Source organism: Thamnophis sirtalis, unplaced genomic scaffold, assembly GCF_051295495.1.
Source record: "Thamnophis sirtalis isolate CommonGarterSnake01/CBP01778 unplaced genomic scaffold, rThaSir2_p1.2 scaffold_1, whole genome shotgun sequence".
In the NCBI taxonomy this organism is placed as follows: domain Eukaryota; kingdom Metazoa; phylum Chordata; class Lepidosauria; order Squamata; family Natricidae; genus Thamnophis; species Thamnophis sirtalis.
In genome coordinates this window covers 123,413,228-123,434,950 of record NW_028261381.1, presented here as the reverse complement: position 1 = coordinate 123,434,950, position 21,723 = coordinate 123,413,228, and the positions used below count along the sequence as shown (strand labels likewise).

The 21,723-nt window shown below is 38.9% G+C and overlaps 1 protein-coding gene across 6 annotated transcripts in view; it reads right to left on the bottom strand.

Annotated features, from left to right (window-relative positions):
* The window catches only part of NPAS3 (neuronal PAS domain protein 3), a 723,511-nt gene that overhangs the window by 239,575 nt on the left and 462,213 nt on the right, over positions 1-21,723 (bottom strand). The window lies entirely within an intron of this gene.

Here is a 21,723-nt window from a genome sequence, read left to right as displayed (position 1 = left end):
GAGCTCTCAGTCTTTTTCAGTCTGAAATCGATGGACAGAGAGAGAACATTAACCAAGAGGTTAATAAAAAGAGTTTGCCCTAGACAGTAACATAAAGAGCTCTGATATATCTTCCTTCCACAAAAAAGCTGTTCATAATGCCAATTTTCCCTGGCACTTGCAATACATTTTCCCACCTCACTTTTTGCTTTGTCCCAATTTTAGGCTTGCATTTTATTTTTCTGTTTTCTATGTACTACTCTCCTGTCCCTTTTCCTAGCTTGATGTTTATAGAGACCTTTCCTAGAACTGCAGGATTTAAAGAGATTCTCTCTTTTTTTCATAGCAATGCTCATGATTCTTTCACAAGGAATAGACAAGTTTACCTGGATTTAAAAAAAAAACAACCAAAAATGAATGCAGCCTTTTGCTCATCAACAAAGTATGCCTTTTTGTAGCCAGGAATAAGTTAATAAAACAGGGGGAAAGCTTGCTGCCTTTTTTTTTTTAAGAAAGCTCCTTGGGGTTATAAACGAACAATGTTGTTTTTTCTTCCCAGCGTGCAAGGATTTAATTAAGTGATAACAGTCACCTTGGGGTGGCTGCAGAAGGCAATAATATCTAGGTGAAGAAAAATGCTGAAGAGAGTTGAGTACAGTCAATTTATCTTCAGAGAAGGCAATAAATGAACAAAGGATAGGTATTTGGCTGATTGTTTTGGAATGTTTCCATTAATGATAAGTATCAAAATAAGAAAAGGACAAAGATTTGGTATTTTCAGTATCTGAAAAGTATTAAATACAGAAGGAAAGGAAGGGATAAATCGGCATGAGATCATGTCCTGGAGTTTAATTGCAATTTGTTTGTTAATTACTCAGACTTAACATGGAACAAGGGAATTTTAACATAGACAAAAAGAAAAATACATTTTAAAAATGTTTTAGAGAGCATATTATATAGAATACAGAATAGATATCAATCTGCTGTGGAGGAGTGTAGGAAACAACTATACAAGGGAAAATAACTATAATACGAATCCAAAAACATGACCCTAACTGGAAAGCTGTTTATAGAAATGAAATAAGCAATATGTTAAAATGTCATGACAGATATGTCTTTTGTCATTTGGTAAATATTAGGAAGAAAGGAGAATTGAAAGAAGGGAAGACACGGTAGAACAGAAAGCAAATAGAAGCAGACCTTCTAAGATTCTTTGCCCATCCCTCACCTTTCCCAATGGAAACAAAAAGGTTGGGCAAAACCATCAGTTCAAGCTGCTGCTTGGATCCCCTGAAAGAACAATTGTGGGAAGTCATATGACATCAGACAGAGAAACTGAGAGAGGGCAAGGGAGGGAGGAGGTGAGGAAAGGTGAACATTGCTTAATGATATCATCTAGTCCCCAAAAGTCAAATTGCCTCTTTCCTAAGAGGCTATTGTGTGGATGACCCAGGAGGCAAAGTTGACATGGTGATTGGCAAAAATACATTTTCATAGCGGCACACAACTTATGAATGTATTGTCTTATTTTGTGGTAACTTTTTACTTTATCTGCTTTTTAGTTCTGTTTTAATCTGCAAGGTAAATAGGTATTATTGACTATATAGATCCTGCACTAATTAAAATTGTCTTGAATTTAGGTTTTATGTCACCACATATTTTATTGTTTTTAACTTCCTTTCTTTTAATTATAAGGCATCTTGGGAAGAGCAGCTTCCAAAAAGATTAATACAGAAACAGGAAATGTAAATGAAAGAAATCCTTATGGTATATGGAATGCAAGCATTGTTATTGGTAATCTTTTGCAAATTAATGTTAATGGATACAATTTTGGAAATATTACATTGTTATCACTGTAAGAGAATAGGGTCTAAATGGACAGTCCAGGCTCTTTAGTGTGAAGATAATTAACTTGATAGCATGTCTTTGTGTTGTTAAACACATCCAAAGACATCCAAGTTTATGGTTTGGGTTTAGCTAAAAAATTCATGAAAATTTTAAAAGCAACCCCATGAACAAACCACAGTAATTCAGAAGTTAACCTACATAAATTGTCCTACATAAATTTATTCCATGTAGATACCTTGACCTAAGACTGAAACTATATGAGACTGAAACTATATAGAGCCAAGGTGGCGCAGTGGTTAAATGCAGCACTGCAGGCTACTGCTAGATCAGCAGTTCAGCGGTTCAAATCCCACCGGCTCAGGGTTGACTCAGCCTTCCATCCTTCCGAGGTGGGTAAAATGAGGACCCAGATTGTTGGGGGCAATATGCTGACTCTCTGTAAACCGCTTAGAGAGGGCTGAAAGCCCTATGAAGCGGTATATAAGTCTACTGCTATTGCTATTGCTATTGCTATGGAACATCAATTCATCCTGTTCCTCAAATGATAGAAACAGATGAATCAGCAACTTCAAACCATAAGCCAGGTGATTTAGGGACTGTAATTCTCTTCAGAATAGAAATAATTGAATTAACCCAGGTAGAAAACACACAGAAACATTATATTCACAGGATAAAGGTCCCAATCCATGAAAATTAACATATTTGCCATTGACACTAGTCACTGATACTAGTGGGGAACTGACTAAACCATTCCTTCCCCTACTTGTATTTCTCTTTTGTAAAGTTATCCTCAAACGTATAACTACTAATTTGTTAAATTTATATGGCATTCAACTCCCAGCGACTCTACACTACAACTCTTATATATCTTGATGCCATTATCTATTTTGACATCACATCCTGTTGTTGCAGGCATGATAATAATGTTCCCATGTTATTTGGGCTTAATTTCTTGACTACAACAGAAAAGGCAAACAGTTTGACTTTTTAATAATGTTGTGTCAGTAGAGGGTAATGAAGTAGCTTTTAAAGAAAGACATTCTTTGTTGCTGGAAAATGAACTGTTAAGTCCATAAACTGAATAATACCTATTTTATTTGATAGCCAACATTAAGCTTCCATGTTAGTCAATGAATCAATTCTCAATTTTTAAACTTTTATTAGACTGAACAAAAATTTTAGGCAATTTATTCATTGTTGAACGTCACTTAAAAATCTCATGTCTATTAAAGTTTTTTCCACAATATTGTGTAATGAAAACATGAAAGTGAAATAATTATGAATAACTTAATGAAAAATATTTAAGAATGAACACTGTTTCCTTTTTTATTTCTATTGCAAAAGGCTTATGGTACCTGGCCAATCTTGCCTGGGTTTGGAAGTGGAATCTCAGGGATAACAGTTCTCCTCCCACAAAAGCATTTTAGAAGGTAAAAATGGTAAACTATTCTGTATTTTCACCAAAAAGAAAAGTGCTTCATCTTGTATAGTATTAAAAAAATGACACAAGAAAAAGGACAGACTTTTTTTCCATTTTGGGCTACAACTCTATGAACTACATGGATATGTTGACTATTGCAAAAGCAGTATTTTTGAGTGACTGGAACTCTTGTTTCCTCTTGGATCATGCACAATAGTCTATGTAACTATATGCATAATGTATAATCTTTTGAAATCTGGTGAGATTTTAAAAGAAGGTTTTGAATAAAAAATAATGTAATGGTGGGGATATAGACAGCCAATAGTTTCTACAGGCCAATTTCATTTCTGGGAGTCAATGCAGTTTGTTTAACCTAGAGGAGGAACTGTGAATATCTTTTTTCCTAAAAATAAAGCATTCTTGTGAAAACTTCTATGAGAAGAGAGTTAAGTGACTAACCCAGCTTATTTGGATCCTATCCAAGCCTCAGCAGTCTCCAGTAATGCCATACCAAACTAATTTAATAATAGAAGACATACAGGCAGACTAGAAAGGAGGGGAAGAACAGGAAAACACAAATTGGAAATTGGTTTGAGGCTCACAACTGTCCCATCAAATAAACTGTTCTGCTCCCAGTTCAGCAGAGTGAAATAGAGTCTTGTAGTAGTTCATCCTTTTAATGTGATGAGACTTTGCCTGCAGCAAGTATCAAGGAGGCTGATATTACATCTAAGAATGGGCACCATGACAGAGAAAAGTGATATTTAGGATGCTGCTGGATTGTACTCTTCTGGGAATTAAAAAGGAAATAGACATGTTCAGATTATTATTTTTCCTTTATTTTTGGAGAATCTCATGGATTGTCAAGAACATATAGATTTACAGTAAGGAAAGGAATGAGGCAATGATACATACTATCCCAATAGTTTTTTTTTAACTTACATTAATTTGTTAAAAAAATATACTGTAAGAATGGCAGTACTCAAGGTATGACAGCCAGAATTAAAAACTAATGTTCGGACATAAAAAGGTGAAGACTGTTAACCAGTGGAACAGCTTGCCTTCAGAAGTTGTAGGTACTTCATCACTGGACGTTTTTAGGAAAAGATGGGACAGCCACCTATCTGAAATGGTATAGGATCTCCTGCTTGAGCCCTTCAAGTTCCTTTCCAGCTCTATTCTGATTGATTGAAGATCCACAGAGGAGACTATTTTGTAGCAAGCCCACCCCAAGTTCCAGGGCTTATCCACACAGCCCATGGCTGATTCAGACCAGATAGGCCACACCAGGGAGAAACACAGAGGATGGAAGCCTCAAAAAAATGGAAGTCTCAAAAGAAAGCAAGAGGATTCTAATTTTCAAGTATCTCCTCTCCTGACTGAACACAATTAGAGATTTCTGGAACTGCACATTATTTCTGACCACATATCTTATCGGGAAGACTATCCTTAATAGGAAATATCAAGCTAATTCAGAACAAACCAATAATTTAATATAGCAATAGCAGACTTTACAGCTTCATAGTGCTTTTACAGCCCTCCCTAAGTGGTTTACAGAGTCAGCATATTTTCCCCAACAATCTGGGTCCTCATTTTACCCACTTCAGAAGGATAGAAGGCTGAGTCAACTTTGAGCTGGTGAGATTTGAACTGCCAAACTGTAGCTAGCTATCAGCTGAAGTAGTCTGCAGTACTGCACTCTAACCACTGCGCCACCTCGGCTCTTATATAGCAGCTAATATAACAGAACCGCAGGAATTGGGCAAGTAAGTGAACACTATAAATCACTAACCCTGAGTTTTGCAGAAATGTGCAACAATTAGGTAGGAAAAACAAGGGAGACCAGTCTGGTGGGAGGTGGAATAGGGCTATGTTGGGACTGATATAAGATTTCCGTCCTATTCACTGTGAATCTATATGTATCCCTAAATCACAAACTTGCTGTTTCATGAGTAGTGCTACCCATTAAGAGACAACAGTAGAAACAATAACTCTATTTTTCTTGGTTTCAGCATCCATCAGTTTTGTCCCATCCAGATTTTACAGTCTCTAAGCACTAGGATAGTCATCAATGCTAGATCTCCTGGTGTTGGAAAGTTGGGTACAGGTTACAACCATTCTTTTAATGACCATTCAGAGTTACAATGGCACTGAAAAAAACCTGACTGGTTTTCATACAATCACTGCAGCATCCCTATAGTCACATGATCAAAATTTAAGTGCTTTACAGCTGGCATGTATTTATGTCAGTTGCAACATTCTGGAGTCATATTTCACATTTCTGACCTTCTGACTTTCAACAAGCCAAGTCATCGGGGAAGCCAGATTGGCTTAATGACCATATGATTCAGTTAACAACTGCAGTGATTTGCTTAACAACTGTGGGAAAAAGGTCATAAAATAGGGCAAACCTCACGTAACGACTGCCTTGCTTAGCATTAGAAATTTTGGATTCAATTGTGGTTGTAAGTCGAGGACTACCTGTATTATTGGCATATTGGTGATGAAGTTACTTTTGGCTCTTATCCATGCTTGTTTCCTGTATTTAATTATGAGAATAATAACAAATAATAATAACTTCATTTGAAAAATCTATCTTCAGCAAAAGGCAATTTGATGCACTTAACAAAGAATAAAACATATTCCCATAAAACAATATGCAATAAAATGGGAGCTTGAGCATTTAAAATGGAATATTTAAGTTACAAGTTGTAAAGGTGAATGGCTCATTATATAACAAATAATAAAAATGCCAAGAAAGTTGGGGTTTTCTGAGGTGAAGCAGACCTTTCTCGCAAAATGATGTAGGCTTTCTATCCTACAGAAAGGCCTCCAGTTTTCAAAACTTGTACCAGCAAATTTCATGCAGCTTTCTTTTCATCTGCCTGCAGTGGTACATCACAGGTTTGATTGTTGTGTTGCCCTGGACATGTTCTCCATTCTACCACCAGCCTTTTAAAGTCTGGAAATCACAGTGATTTTTGCCTCTCAGTATTCAACTGTTCATGCCTTGATCTAGTGCAAAAGACTCTGTAACTTCAAACAGCAATTTGGCATCATATATTATAATTCTTTTTTAATCATACAGACAAATTCTTGAAAATATAGTATAAGGGAGGATCTGTTTTACGATGGGGACTATTTCTTCATCCATAGACATGTGTAGTTGCTTCTGTAACTTCTGTAACTATGACTATCGCTAAGTGTTGTATCTTATGATTCTTGATGAATGTATTCTATTTTATTTTTCTTTATGTACACTGAGAGCATATGCACCAAAGACAAATTCCTTGTGTGTCCAATCACACTTGGCCAATAAAGAATTCTATTCTACTCTACTCAACTTTATTCAGCTGTACATATAGAGAAAATCTCAGAACGGAACTTGTAAAATGCATCTGGATTGAATCCAGATACAATAGTAGCAGTTAGATCTCAATGATGGGTGTCAGTTAACTAAGTGGAAGAAAAAATCCTTAGAAGGATCCTCTGCCTTTGAACTAAGAATGTCAAAAATCAGCCTGATAGATCCATATATAATCAATCCCTTCCATTGCCAGAGGTGACAGAGCTAAATGCAGCAGCTTTACATCCACATATAAACTATAAATTATATAAATCATAAAACTGAATGCTAAATCCCACCTTAGTCATGAAACCAGTTGAGTGTCTTTGGGCTAGTCAGTCTCTCTCAGCCCAACCTACCTTACAAGGTTGTTGTGAGGAAAATAGGAGGAGGAAGTTGTATTAGATATATTCACCACCTTGAGTTATTTGTAAAAATAATAAAGGTAGGCTACAAATAAATGGATAATAAATCATAAGCCATGCTTTACACACAATTGCTAGGTTTACACTGTATTCTAAGTCATAGTTTATTTTAACTATGGCATGTTGAATAAAATCCGATTGCTTGATTTACATTGCATGATGGTTAGCTTCCCACATTATAGTTAAGCCCAAACCAAATACGTTTAAATTATTTTAAAAATCTGATAATCAATACATGTCAATAGGCTTAATGTGCTGAAGAACAAAAATGTAAATCACTGAAAAAAACCTGAAGAAAGTATCTAATGTTCCAAAGTAAGAGATAACATGGCTAAAAAGACAATGATAATAAAATTAATTAATAAGAAAGCATTTGTATCAAATTTAAAACTTAATCAAATATTTAATCAGCAAAGAAAATGAAAGAGCAATGAGAAGCAATGAGAGTCTCTGAAAGATGGATAACTAAACTTTTTTGTAAGTTATTAACCCTTGCTTCTTTTCACCTTAGTTAGATAATTACATTTGACATTTCTAGGGTTAAATGGTAAATAGACAAAACAACAGAGAAAGGAAATTCCCCTGCTTCTTAGTAATGAAAAGCGGAGGGTACACCTTCTGTGGTTGTCTGTGAGATGCTTTCACATCCATGTGTCAAGGGTTTTTCAAACTGACAACTTGCAAATTTGAAATACAAAAATGCCCAGAGCGATGTTTTAGTGGCTTAGGGAAACTCTTGTATGAGAAAAAAAAAAAATCTAAAGTGAAACGTCTCTAGAAATCACACAGGGCCTGACCACGATACTCTAATTATGCTAATTGCTTCAATGCCCTTGCTTTATTTATGCTGAGCAGCTAAGATAAATAAAGGAAAATTGCTTTGGATCTAACTATATTCATATCAGAATGCAAACTAGCCTGTGTTTGTTATGTGATTGCTGATCTGTTTACACTAAATTCTGCAGGTAATTGCAGTTTTGATTGCACATTTATTTCTAGCTACACAGGTCCCAGGACTAGGTCTGTCTGTTTTTATAATTAAACCATTTTGCAATATCTAAACTCACTAAAGAGCAAAATGATGCTTTGAGAATTTACATATTATGTATTAAAGATAATACTTCAGTAGCTGATAGTACGAAGGAGAAATGTTGATTGTGACTAAAAATGGACAGTCTGCTTTGGATTTTAAGAAATTCAAGACCTGTTCTAAGACCGGCTCACCAAGTGAGACAGATGTCCTCACTATGTCCATATTTGCAACTTAAATATGCTATTGTATATTTGAACTTAAAACTAAAGTAAAACAAATTAACAGAATAAAAATGGTACCTTTGGAGATAAGTACTTTCTTTCCCAGGAGAAGCATCAGAAAGGGAAGGTATTTAGTTTTACCTTCTACTAGATCAAGGGTGTCAAACTTGCGACCTGCAGGCAGGATGTATCACATGCTGGTCATGCCCACACCCAGTTTAGTTAAGAGAGAAAAGTCGCAATATGTCATGTGATGACTCCGTGATGATGTGAGTTTGACACCCCTGTACTAGGGAATAAGCATGTAATTTACCAATATGAGTTATGAGTCATGAAAGTTTATTTATATGCCGCCCTTTTCCCTGGGGGGGACTCAGGGTGGCTTACAACTCAGAGGGGGGGGAAACAAACATTTAACACATAAACAATACATAATTAAAAGCACAACATTCATACCATTCGGGTGGGTTACAGTCTTAATATTTGGTTAGTTGGTTGAAATTAGTGAAAGTTGTGTTTCCCCTTCTTATTACCACTCTCCCCCTTGAAGGGTGTGTGAATTCAGCCCCAAAGAAAAAGGTATTGAAAATATTCACTGCATAATATTGTTACCTAAGGACATGAGAAGGTCTAGGAACATTTCATGCTATCACAAACAGAGCCTGCTTATTGTTGCTAAATGTTGCTAGCAGCAGCATCAATTTCCACAAGTCAATAGTTTGACATTTTTGGCTTATTTCTTACAATATAAAAAGGAGTCTTTGTGAAATATGAGAAACTTGGCATGCATTGAGGAACTGTTTGAGAAATGCTAAATGTTTAACTTTATGTTTCTAAGATTCTTTGCTTCACATTTTAACATTTTCTTAGTTCTGCTCCTACCCATCTTTGCAATAGTTCTGCAGAATTTTAATAAAATATATCACTAGGCTGTATGTGATTACTGATTAATTACATAGCGTCAATTTGATGTTGACTCTTAGTGACCACAAAACATTCGCCATGATAATCTGGCCCCATCTTAATTCTTCATCTCTTCAGATTTAGGCTCTGAGGTAAATGTGGAGAAGGAAACAGATCTCCAAATCAAACCACAGCAAAGTAAAGCAAGCCCAATGTAAAATATTTTGACCTTTACACATTTCTATTAAAAGTTGTTTTAACTAATTTGAAAGTGAATGCAATGACTACCTTCACTTCATAGAATTGTTGTTTCAAATAAATGCTTTCAAGATGGTATTTAAATTATGACGGCTTAACAAATAATTCTTGCAAGATAAAGATCAATGTTTGAGCATGTGTAACTTTGAGTTAATATGTGAATTTGCCCTTTTCCTTTTCTAACCCTATTCTTTTAAATTCTGTACTTATCATTGATCTTTGGAAACTCTTCTCAGAGCCTTTTTCATGCACAGGAATGAAAATATACTTTCTTTATTAAAAATGTCCCAATCTCTCAATATTACACCACCTACACATTTCTTCATGAATACGTGTGTGTATGTGTTTGTACTTCAGTCAGCTATTTCAGGCAAATGTAAAATTATTTGGATCTCCCCCTGTGAACATGTATGGAAAGTGCTTCAATTTCTGTATTTTCGGTTGTTTCTACCTGCAGAAACATTAAGACGGAAAAACAATTTCTAGTTCAGTGTAATATGTGGGACTTCAATTGAAGTTGGTCTTCAGTTGTGGCACAATCAGATTCATATCTACTTTCTGACATGGCAACACTTTGGATGACTTAAGATAGCCACTCTCTTTCAGTTCAATCAACTTCACAGAGCTGGTATTAAATAAAATAAGATTCCTATGTAAACCACTTTGATCTGCTAGAGATAACAGCTGGATATAAATGAAAGGAAAATAAAATAAATACAATCCTTTAATGAACATTTTAGGCAGGGAGCAATTTCCCTAGAATTTCTCATTAAGATTCTATCATGTACCACACAATACCATATCAAGTGGTTTGCTTAAATATAGTTCAGTAACTAAATTGCAATTAGCTGGGTTCATACAACAGTTCATGCAACACTTAAAGCAGGTTTCAGATTGTAACATAAAAATAAGCTCAAAGTGAAAATATAATCTAGGAAGTCTCTATTTGTCACTTGGAACTGTACCAAGATTCTTTGTCAAACCTTCCCATAGTTGAAGTGGAAGTGTTGCGCTTCACACTACATAGTAGTGTAGTTATCGTTTGTTAACAAAGTTTTGTTAGTCTTTCCAAAAAATTCTCAAGTGAAAGACAACCTTCCATTTAACAGCACTATAAACTGAATATGAGCTGCTTTTGTCAAGTAAGATAATATGTTATTTCCATTGCTGAAACTCGGTATCAACTATACTCAGTTTGTGTTAATAATGTTGCAGGGCACAGATTCTTTACATCAAACATTACTGCTATTTTCAAGAAATTTTGAGAAATGAATATCTGACATGGGATGCATTAAACATGATGGTTGGGCAGAGCTCTAATATCCGCACACTAGAGGATAAACAATGGGAATGCTGTTGACTTCATGCTGTTTTTTGATGATTTCATAGGAGATCTAGTGGGCTATTATGGGGAAAGAATGTTGATGCTTAATGATATGCACAAAGATACATGGGTAAGTGCTTTAATCTAGCAAAGGAATAAACTCAACAACAATATATTTCAGTTATAATTGGTGCAGGAAACCTATAGCTTCCTAGACGTTAGGGCACAATTTGTCAAGTACATTTAGTTAAGTTAATAGTCAAGTTAATAATCAGAGTTGATGGTAACTTCAATCCCCAATAGCTAGACTTTGCACCTCGAGATTATAATATGTTATTTATTTTAACCATTTGGATCCTTAATTATTTTTAAAATACACTGTATTAAAAGTTTTACAAAAAAAAACATGCAAGCTCATAAAGAGTGAAAGAAAGAAAAAAGAAAGAGAAAAAGAATAGTAAAAGAAGCTTCCAATTTTACTCTTACTCTTACAAAAAGTACATTTTTCTGTTATTCATTTTTTCTAATAATCAAAACCACAAAACATGAATGTATTTTTTCTGTTTCATGCATAAAAGTCAGTTTTTCCAATCGACTTCATGTCCTTGATTATTGTGATTACATTTTCATTAAGACCATTTTAAGTTAAAAATACACAGTAAGGGGTTGTATTAAGCTAATTTTGATGTTAAATTTTAGATATATTTAAATGCATTCAAAATCCACAATTTTTACTTTTCTAATCATTCTGCTAGTACCTTGTACACCAAACCTCTAGAGAACTCAGCCTGCTGATTCTTCATGGCTAACAAGCTGTTTAATTCACCAAAGACATTTCTCATCACTTCAACAATTTAACTTGAAGGAGATGTAAAGAATTGTATTATAAAATGAGAGCTAGGGGTAATATTATAAAGGAAAAACAATTTCTTGAATGTAATCTTAGTATCTTAAAGATGCAACCCTATGCATATGTACCTGAGAATTAGATCAGTTGGTTAGACAATGGTAAACATGCAGAAAATTGTGCTATGCATATTCAGTATGGAATAAGTCCGACCAAACTGAAAGTAGAACTATATGCCTGAAAATATGAATATGAAAATATATGTAGCACTGGAAATAGTGCTAATAATTAATTAATTTTTAAGTGATTCAGGATTTTTAAATCATTCATATCCTGAATAACAAAAAGTCTGTCTATATATACATAAATAAGTGGTAAAGCTGTTGTAAGTGCTAATTGAATTTAGGACTAGCTAAGATTGATGAAAAAATGTGTGGTATAATATTTGAGGTGGTGGGTTGGCACCAGAATTCCAGTTCAGCCTTTGCCACTTAAGCTTACAGAATAATTTTGGGTCATCCTAAACAAGGGTTCTGGAAGACTATTAATAATACTCTATAAAGGCGAAAATGCAAGAGAAGTCTTAATAGTAGTTCTAATCAGTGTTTGGTAGACTTCGTTCTTCCTTGACCTCCTGTACCATTCTAGATATAACTTAACTGTTTTCATCTCCTCAGATCAAGTGATGGGTTTGATGGGCAGAGAAAGGTCCAGTTCCATCAGATGTTGGGGGGTAGGCTGATTAAATATATATCCAGATAAATAGACAGAAGTATACACATATAGTGTGAGTATTTAGTTATATGTATCTGTGTATATAGAGAGAAAGAGAGATCTGTGGCTTGTACAGTATCTAGCATCTTCTCCTAATACTGTGATTGATGATGGTGTGTGGGACCACAGTGATGAACGATAAGTGATATTACTGTATTTGTAGGGGCCCTGGTGGTGCAGTGATTAGAATGCTGTATTCCAGGCTAACTCTGTGCACAGTCTGGAGTTCGATCCTGACAGGGTTCAAAGTTGACTCAGCCTTCCATCCTTCTGAGGTTGGTAAAATAAGAGCCCAGACTGTTGGAGGCAATATGCTGACATTGCAAACCTCCCAGAGAGTGCTGTATAAAGCACTATGGGGTGGTATATAAGTCTAGATGCTATTGTTATTCTTTGCTACATTGGATCATCTAGTAGTAGGTATACTGGTTAGCCAACCTTTCCTACTTTCTTGGTTCACTGCCTAACGAATGGAAAAAAGCTGCACTCCCCCTGAAACTAGCTGGGAAAGTTTACTAAATAGAACTACTCTGGCAGCATTGAAGATTATAGTGTGCAAGAAACAGAAACATTATTTAAGGAACAGGATGATATAGATCAATTGCTACTGTTCATCACACCCCCTTAATAAAGGGGAAAGTAGAGTTAAAGGTCTTTCCAAGCCATGAGTGATTTGTGCATCTAATATTCCCTGTGCCCATTAAGGCAAATATTTGCTTTGAAAATATTTGCTTTGAAAATATTACATGCTACAATTTTTTGCATTTGGGGAATTTTCTGAGAACTGCCAAATTTAATAAACCTAGCTCTTTAGTAATCCATGGGAGTAAATTAATTTGGATTGGACTACAGTATTTGGGAACAGATCCTCGGAAATGAGTCTTAGTTGTGATATGTGTAATGCCTCAATATGTCTTCTATCAAACAATTTGGACAGTTCGGGGAACACAGCCACAGCTAGATGAGATACCACCAGTAATGCAGTAACTCTTCTTCCTTTCCAAATAGTCTGGTTTGATGATTCATTTTTTCTGCTTATCTTTATCAGGTATATTAGGGTTAGTTAGCAAATGGGAAGTGGCATTATAGAATTGAATATTTAGCCAAGGACATGAATTTACAAAGATTGTTTAAAACCCTAACACAGTGATGGAGAAACTTTTTGACACCAAGTGTTGAAAAGGGAGCATGCATGCATGCACACACTCATCTGCGCCCCAACCTGGAGGAGGAGCTGGCCAGTGGGCAAGCACACTCCAGAAAATGAACTTCTGGTTTTCTGTGTATGCATACATGCTGGCCAGCTAGTTTTCCATTTAGTGGTGCACATGCACCTGCGACGATCAGCTGGTCGGCGCACATCCTCATGCCAGAAAATGGAAGACCAGCTCTTCCAGTTTCTGGCACTGCCACATGTCCAAAGGCCAGCTGATCATCACGTGTGCATGCATGCCCAAATCCCATGAGAAACGGGCACCACCGCATATGTCAGGCAACATGGCTCTGCATGCCACTTTGGGCATGCATGCCATAAGTTTGCCATCACGGCCCTACCAGATACTGTACTGTTTCAAAACTTTGCATATGTAAAAGAGTTATATTTATAGAGTTACCCTCTTTGCTGCATTAAACTAAACTCCACATTGTATATATACTACTTTAAAAACTACATATTTCATGCTAGGATACAAAAATCACTGGAACCTATTCAAATCAAGTTAATACCATATCTCTTAAATTCTACCATCATCTGAACAAAATCTCCTAGGTGTCACACCAGTTTCAGCTGAAATCCTTATTTAAACAATTACATGCTACAAGTTTATGGATTTTATTCTAAGACATTCTCAATCAGAGTCCATGAAATACTTAAAATGGCATTCAAGTTTGGCATGTGTACATACATGTATCACAATTGCTTTAAATCCTACACTAATAGGCTTTCCTTTTAAAGATAAATAGAGTACAAACTTCTTTTCTTTGTAGCCAAAAATGCAATAGAGGGTTTCAAAAAGCATTTTTGTATATATTAATCAAATAGATAAAGGTAGACTAGACAGGTTACTCCAACAAATGTTAACTTAGAGAAAAATAATGTTGGCAGAAAGTCAAGAGCCAAATGTTTCTATTTTGATTTATTTAGTATTTCAGGGATGTTTTTTTCTATGGGGACCAATATGAAAGGCATTGAAAATTCAGAAGGCACATCTTTTGTGTACTATAAAATGTGTTGCTAACCTACAATACTCTCACAGAAATGCAGTTCAATAAGGAACTCAGTTGGGAAGGGGCCTCCATAGAGCAACATGAAAAAAATGGTCAATAGTTTATTCTTACAAGAACATTTGCAGCTGTAAATAAATAAACCTTTGGGACATACAATGGAATCAACATAAATACAGATTCATGTTTATTTCTGCAACATTGTTAATGTTGCATTTCAGCACATCAGCTTCTCTCAGATGCCCCTTCTATCAAAACTTACTACTTGAAGAGTATTATAGCACTCAGTCTTTGGGGCACAGATAAGTCTTCACTGCTGTCACATACATTGCATGGATTCAGTTGTATTATGCTGAATGAGAATATAGTACTGTAGAACTGCAGTGATTCCTGCTCAATATCCTTAGATACTTATCTGGCTGTTAAAGGAGACATCAGTCTTTTGTCTAAATTGCCCTTGACACATCCTTGAGGACAATATCGTAAAATTCTTTGTCTTCTGAAGAACTCTCAGACCTCTTAGGGCTAATGGAGGTTAAGTGCTCAACAGATATCTCAAGAATAAGGAAGCACCTTAAAAACTAAAAAAGGCATACTTTATTGCCGGAAACAAATAGAATACAATCAATGATACCATTCTCTATGGAAGGAAAAAAGCTTGCTAAAACCTACCGGTAAATTGTGTGAAGTGCAATAGCAAGAGTAAATGGAAAGTGGTACAAAACATATATTGTTGGAATCTGAACAACTGTGTAAATGATCAAAGGAAATATGAACAAAACTCTAATGTTTCACATTTCCTAGAAAGACTTCAGGATTTACTTATGTTTCACATGGAGTGAACAAAAATAATAGATATTTATTTAAATTTGCATTTACTTTCTTATGTGCCAAATTTCAAATACAAAAATCAACTGAACTTTTGGTTCATAATCACAGAAGTTTTCTCAGAGTGCTGAGCTAATAAGGATAGAAACACACAAATAGGTAAGTCTTCCCAAACGTAATAACCTAAAGGAACATAGTTCTCAGGATCCTAGAAATCCTGCATAGGAAATGCATATGTTATGCATTTTCACTATTACTCTTATCTTGACATTTGTATTCTTACATTTTATTTTCAGCTTCTCTCGCTTTCTCGCCCTCTTCCTCTCTCTCTCTCTCTCTCTCTTTGACTTAAAAAGCTATAATTAATAAATTTTATATTTAAAAAATGCTACTAATTGATACTTTTCCTCTTGTTTTAGTCTTAGAACATTCTTATTTGTTGCTGGAAGCTGGTAACAAAAGTTATTTATACCCAGTTCACTGATACGAAACTTTTCTTGGGATTGAGGTCACCTTCTCAATATTCCTATTCTGTTTTTCATCTTTAAAAAAATTAGATTCCTATCTACAATATTAGAATACTGTCATGCTTTCCTATCCAACTCAACAGGGCCAGCCTGACCTAGCTTTTTTTTGAGACCATACAAGATTGCTCTTTCCAAAATATCTCCAAAAACTTCCAAAAATGAAATACCTGTCAAAAACAGGATTTATTGCTAACAGTAGTAAAAACAAGAAGTTCTGGACATGCGCATTCACATCCCAGTAGAGAAATATGAGACTTTTACTCTGGCCAAAGATATGCATGGCATTTCCCCCCCTCCTTCTCAAGTTGATAGTAGTCATGGAAACGCTTTAGATTTTGACATTCGGCTCCCCTCACTTCCTGAAAGTGACCTGTGTAAAACAAAGCAATTTGAGTACAGGTGTATAACTTAGGGATGTGTCCCTGCCCCAGGCTTGCTTGGATTTTCTGCATGGATTTTTGCTATAAGGCGATCAGCCTGGATATTTCTACTTTTCACCCAAGATGCTTCTGATAAGGGGTAGCCCTTCCACTTGATTAAGTATTGGAGTTGTCTCCTGTGCCACCTTGAATCAAGGATATGCTGAACTTCATAATGGGTTTGGCCCCCTATGACCATAGGGTCTGGGGGCTCCCAGGGTAATGGTCTCAAAGTGGATCCAATCACGGGTTTTAAGAGGCTGCTATGAGATGCTGGGTGTATCTTCCCCAACAATCGAGGCAGTTTCAATTGCACTGTGACTGGATTGATGATCTTTACTATGGGAAATGGTCCCATAAACTTCAGCCCCAGTTTCTTGGTAGGCAGTTTTAATCTCAAATACTTTGTGGAGAGGTAAACCGTCTCTATCGGAATTGCCATTGCGGAGCCCAGTGCTTGTCTGCCTTATAAGTTTGTGCCGCTTTAGCCAGTGCCTTTTTGACATTTTCCCAGGTCACTTTCAGCATCGACATCCACTCAGCCAAGCTGACTGAGGAGGGGGGATCCCTTGGATACTTAGGCATTGGGACAAAGTCCATACCGCTCACTATTTTGAATGGTGTGAGTCTTGTAAACAGCATTATTGTATGCCACCTCAGCAAAAGATAAAAGGTCTGCCCAATTGGACTGCTGATAGTTCATGTAGCATCTCAGGTACTGCTCCACCATGGTGTTTAGTCTCTCTGCTGCCCCATTGGTGCTCGGATGAAAAGCTGAACTAAGACCCAGAGATGATTCAATGGACTGCAGGAACTCCTTCCAGAACTTAGCCATGAACTGGACCCTTCTGTCTGAGATAATTCTTCAAGGTACTCCATGCAATCGGTAGATATGCTTCACAAACAGTTTAGCCAGCTTGTGAGCTGAGGATAGTCTGCTACAGGGTATGAAGTGTGCCTGTTTGGAGAACAGGTCTATTACAGCCCAAATCACCGTGTTTCCCCCATTTTTTGGAAACCCTACTATATAGTCCATTGTGATCTCCTCCCATGGCCTCGTTGGCTCTGCTATTGTTTGCAGTAGTCCAGGGGTTTTTTCCTCTTCTTTGTGGCACAGATGGTACAACTTTTCACGTAACTATCTATATCTTTCTTCATGCCAGGCCACCAAAATTGCCTCCGGGCTAAGTGTAAAGTCTTTAGGAACCCAAAGTGGCCTGCTGGTTTGGCATCATGACTCCTCTGGAGAATTAGGGTACTTCAACGGGCCTTGGAGGAAGCTAGTTATCTTGACCCCTTCCAGTCTGGCTTCAGACCTGGTTACAGCACAGAAACCGCTTTGGTCGCATTGACCGATGATCTCTGGAGGGCCAGAGATGGAGGCTATGCGTCCATCCTGGTTCTCCTTGACCTCTCAGCGGCTTTCGATACCATCGACCATGGTATCCTTCTGCGACGACTGCGGGAGGTGGGAGTGGGAGGCACTGTTTTACGGTGGTTCTCCTCCTACCTCTCGGACAGGTCGCAGTCGGTGTTGGTTGGGGGGCAGAGATCGTCCCTGAGGCCCCTAACATGTGGGGTGCCGCAGGGCTCGGTCTTATCCCCCCTACTATTTAACATATACATGAAACCGCTGGGCGAGATCATTCGGAGGCACGGGATAAAATACCACCAATATGCGGACGATACGCAGCTGTATCTGTCCGCCCCGTGCCAACTCAATGAAGCGGTGGACGTGATGAACCAGGGTCTAGAGGCCGTTAAGAACTGGATGAGCGCTAACAAACTGGTACTCAACCCGGACAAGACCGAGTGGCTGTTGTGCTTCTCTCCCAATAATTTGGCTAATGTACCAACGCTTAGGCTGGGGGGTCAAATTTTATACCCCTCAGATAGGGTCCGCAACTTAGGAGTCCTCCTGGACCCACAGCTGACTTTTGACCACCAGCTGTCAGCTGTGACCAGGGGGGCATTTGCCCAGGTTCGCCTGGTCCGCCAGTTGCGGCCCTACCTAGATCGGGAGGCTCTCACAACAGTCACTCGAGCCCTTGTGATCTCTAGGCTGGAATACTGCAATGGGCTCTACATGGGGTTGCCCTTGAAGTACATCCGGCGACTACAGCTAGTCCAGAATGCAGCCGCGCGAGTGATAGTGGGCGCACCGCGGTTCGCCCACGTTACACCCGTCCTCCGCGAGCTGCACTGGCTACCTGTTGGTCTCCGGGTGCGCTTCAGGGTGCTGATGACCACCTTTAAAGCACTCCATGGTAGTGGATCTGGGTACTTGAGAGACCGCCTTCTGCCGATCACCTCCCTACGACCAATTAGATCGCACAGACTGGGCCTCCTCCGAATCCCATCTGCCAGTCAATGCCGACTGGCAACCACACGGAGGAGAGCCTTTTCTGTTGCAGCTCCGACCCTGTGGAACGATCTCCCCATTGAGATCCGTACCCTCACCACCATCCAGACCTTCCGCGCAGCCCTCAAGATCTGGCTCTCCCAGCAGGCCTGGGGATAGGTTCCCAATTCACCCGCCCGAGTGTTTGATTGCTGAACGAAAGTTGTGTTTTTACTATTTTTCTTTGTTCACATTTTGTTTTGTTTTTTTGACACTGCACCCCCCTCCCTTGTGGTTGTAAGCCGCCCTGAGTCCCCTCAGGGAAAAGGGCGGCCTATAAATCCCAATAAACTCAAACTCAAACTCATAGGAATTCTGGGACGTAGACTTTTGTCCCCTTCAATGCAAGGTCATCTCTCTTTGTCAAGATGTGTTGGTTATTTTGGAACCAGGGGTCTGCTAGCAGTTTGGTTTTGAGCCTCGTGGTTAGGTCGCTTGCAAGTTGGTCTTGCTGGTTATGGCATTGCCGTCTGGTGGCACTTGGGCAGAGGTTTGGGTAGAGGGAATGATGGCATCCACTACATGCTCCCATTTGCATTGTACTGAGGCATGCGGGAGAGGGCGTCAGCTAGAAAGTTCCTCCCCCTAGAATGTGCTTTAAAACAAAATCAAAATGGTTGAAGTATTGAGCCCAGCAGATTTGTTTGGGTGATAGTTTCCGTGGGGTCCTAAGCATCTCCAGATTTTTGTGGCCCCTTCCAACAGGTGTCTCCAGGTTAGCAGTGCCCATCTCACTGCGAAAGCCTCCTTTTTCCCACGCGGCCTATTGTCTCTCTGTGTCTGTGAGCTTGCGGGAGGTGTAGGTGCAGGGTTCTAAGTTTCCTTGGTTGTTTGTTTGGAGTAGCACCACTCCCACTGCCATGTCGCTGGCATCTGCCTGGATCACGAAAGGTTGCTCGGGGTCAGGCTGCTTCAGCACCGGCTTCTGTATGTATGTTGCTTACTATTTTATTATATGTTTCTATCTTAATGTCTGTATTCCCCCTTCCCGGTTTTGTGTGAGCCGCCCTGAGTCCCCTCAGGGAAAAGGGCGGCCTACAAATACTAATAAAATTCTAAAAAAATTCTAAATTCTTTGCAAACATTTATTTTAGTGTTTCAAATGCCCCTTGGCAGGTTAGGTCTTAATGTAGGGGTTGTCCCAGACAGGGTTTCGTTCCTGGGCTTCCTGTTTTCAGGAGGTCTGTTAGGGGTTTGGCAATTTTTGCAATGAATTGCCTGTAGAAGTTCGCGAAACCTAGGAAACTTTGTAGTTGTCTGCGGGTGCGAGGGGGTTACCAGCCTAAGACGGTTTGCACTTTGGCTGGGTCTATATCTATTCCCTCATTTGACACTCGGTAATCCAGGTAGTCTAACCGTGCATGGTGGAATTCACATTTTGATACCTTGATGTACAGGTTAGCTGCCAGAGGTTTTTCCAGTACTTGGCAGACCAGGGGTATGTGGTCATTCATGGTCTCAGTGTAGATAAGGATGTCATCTAGGTAGATGAGGACCCCCTTGTAAAGAGGCTCATGCAACACCTCGTTTATTAACTGCATGAATACCACTGGGGGCCCTTGCAGTCCGAAAGGCATCACTTTGAATTGAAAGCTCCCTAGGGAGCTGTTGAATGCTGTTTTCCACTCATCTCCCTCTCTGATACATACTCGGTAGTATGCTTCTCTGAGGTCTAGTTTGCTGAAGACTTTTCCCTTGGCCAGATGATATAGCATATCCTTCATGAGGGGGGAGGGTAATAGGTTGAGTACACACATCCCATTTATCCCTTGAAAGTCCACACACAAACTCATAGTTCCATCTTTTTTTCTTTAAAGAGGACTGGCACTGCGACCCATGGCTTGGCTGGCTCAATAAACCCCCTTGCTAGGTTTTTGTCTATGTATTTAGGCATCTCTTGCATTTCCCGGGGTGTCATGTTGTACAGTTTGGGATTGGGTAGTTTTGCTTCAGGGATGATTTCGATGTCTTCCGGTGGGGAGGCAGAACAACGCACTCAGCCTCGCTGAATACATCTGCGAGGTCCTGATATTCCATTGGAATCAGTTTGGTCCCCACTTGTCTAGCCAGGAAAGTCCCAGTATGACTGCGTCTGTCATTTCAGGGGCTATTATGAATCGAATTACTTCCCAGTGATCCGCTAGCTCTAGCCTCACTGGTTCAGTCAGGTGGGTGGCATAGGCTCCTCCCATTAGGGACCCATCGACCTGCTTGAACCCCAGTTTCAGGACTATGGTTAGGTTGATCAAGTGCCTTGTGCAGCCTGACTCTATTAGGGCTTGAAAATTGCCCTGGTTTCTTGTTTTTGAGGCTGTGGGCATATTTGAAAAAGGAAAGGGTGAATGGGTTCTCTCACCATTGGGTCATTTTCTCCCTCGTCCTCACTGTCATATGGTTTGGGCAACTGGTTGTTGTTGCCTGGGGTTCCACCACTTTTGCCTGAGGGGTAGGGGTGTCTGCAGCCTGGAGGGCTTTCCCGAATGTGTTGGTGGGCCCTCGTTCTGGTCGTGCCCTGGGTGGTGGGTCTGGCCTTGGTTTTGAAGCTGGGATTGGGCATGCAGCTGCCATGTGGCCCATCCCCCCACATCTGTAGCATTTCAGCAGACTTCAAGGGAGGGCTGGTCTCAGGGCCTGCTGTGTCCCCTCCCTTCTGGCTGAGGTTATCAATCACATTCTCCAACAGGATGTTATGGCAGGGTTCTGGACATGCGCATTCACATTTCAGTACAGAAATATGAGACTTTTACTCTGGCCAAAAGAATGCATGGCATTTCCCCCCCCTTCTCAAGTTGATAGTAGTCATGGAAACGCTTTAGACGTTGACAATTAAATTAAAATACTCTTTATGGTGCGCGGTAGAAGGCCACCAGCAACTTTTCATTGTTGTTGTTTGCTGAGAAGTCTCAGGTAGTATATTCTCTGCTGGGCCCATTGTAGATTATGCTAT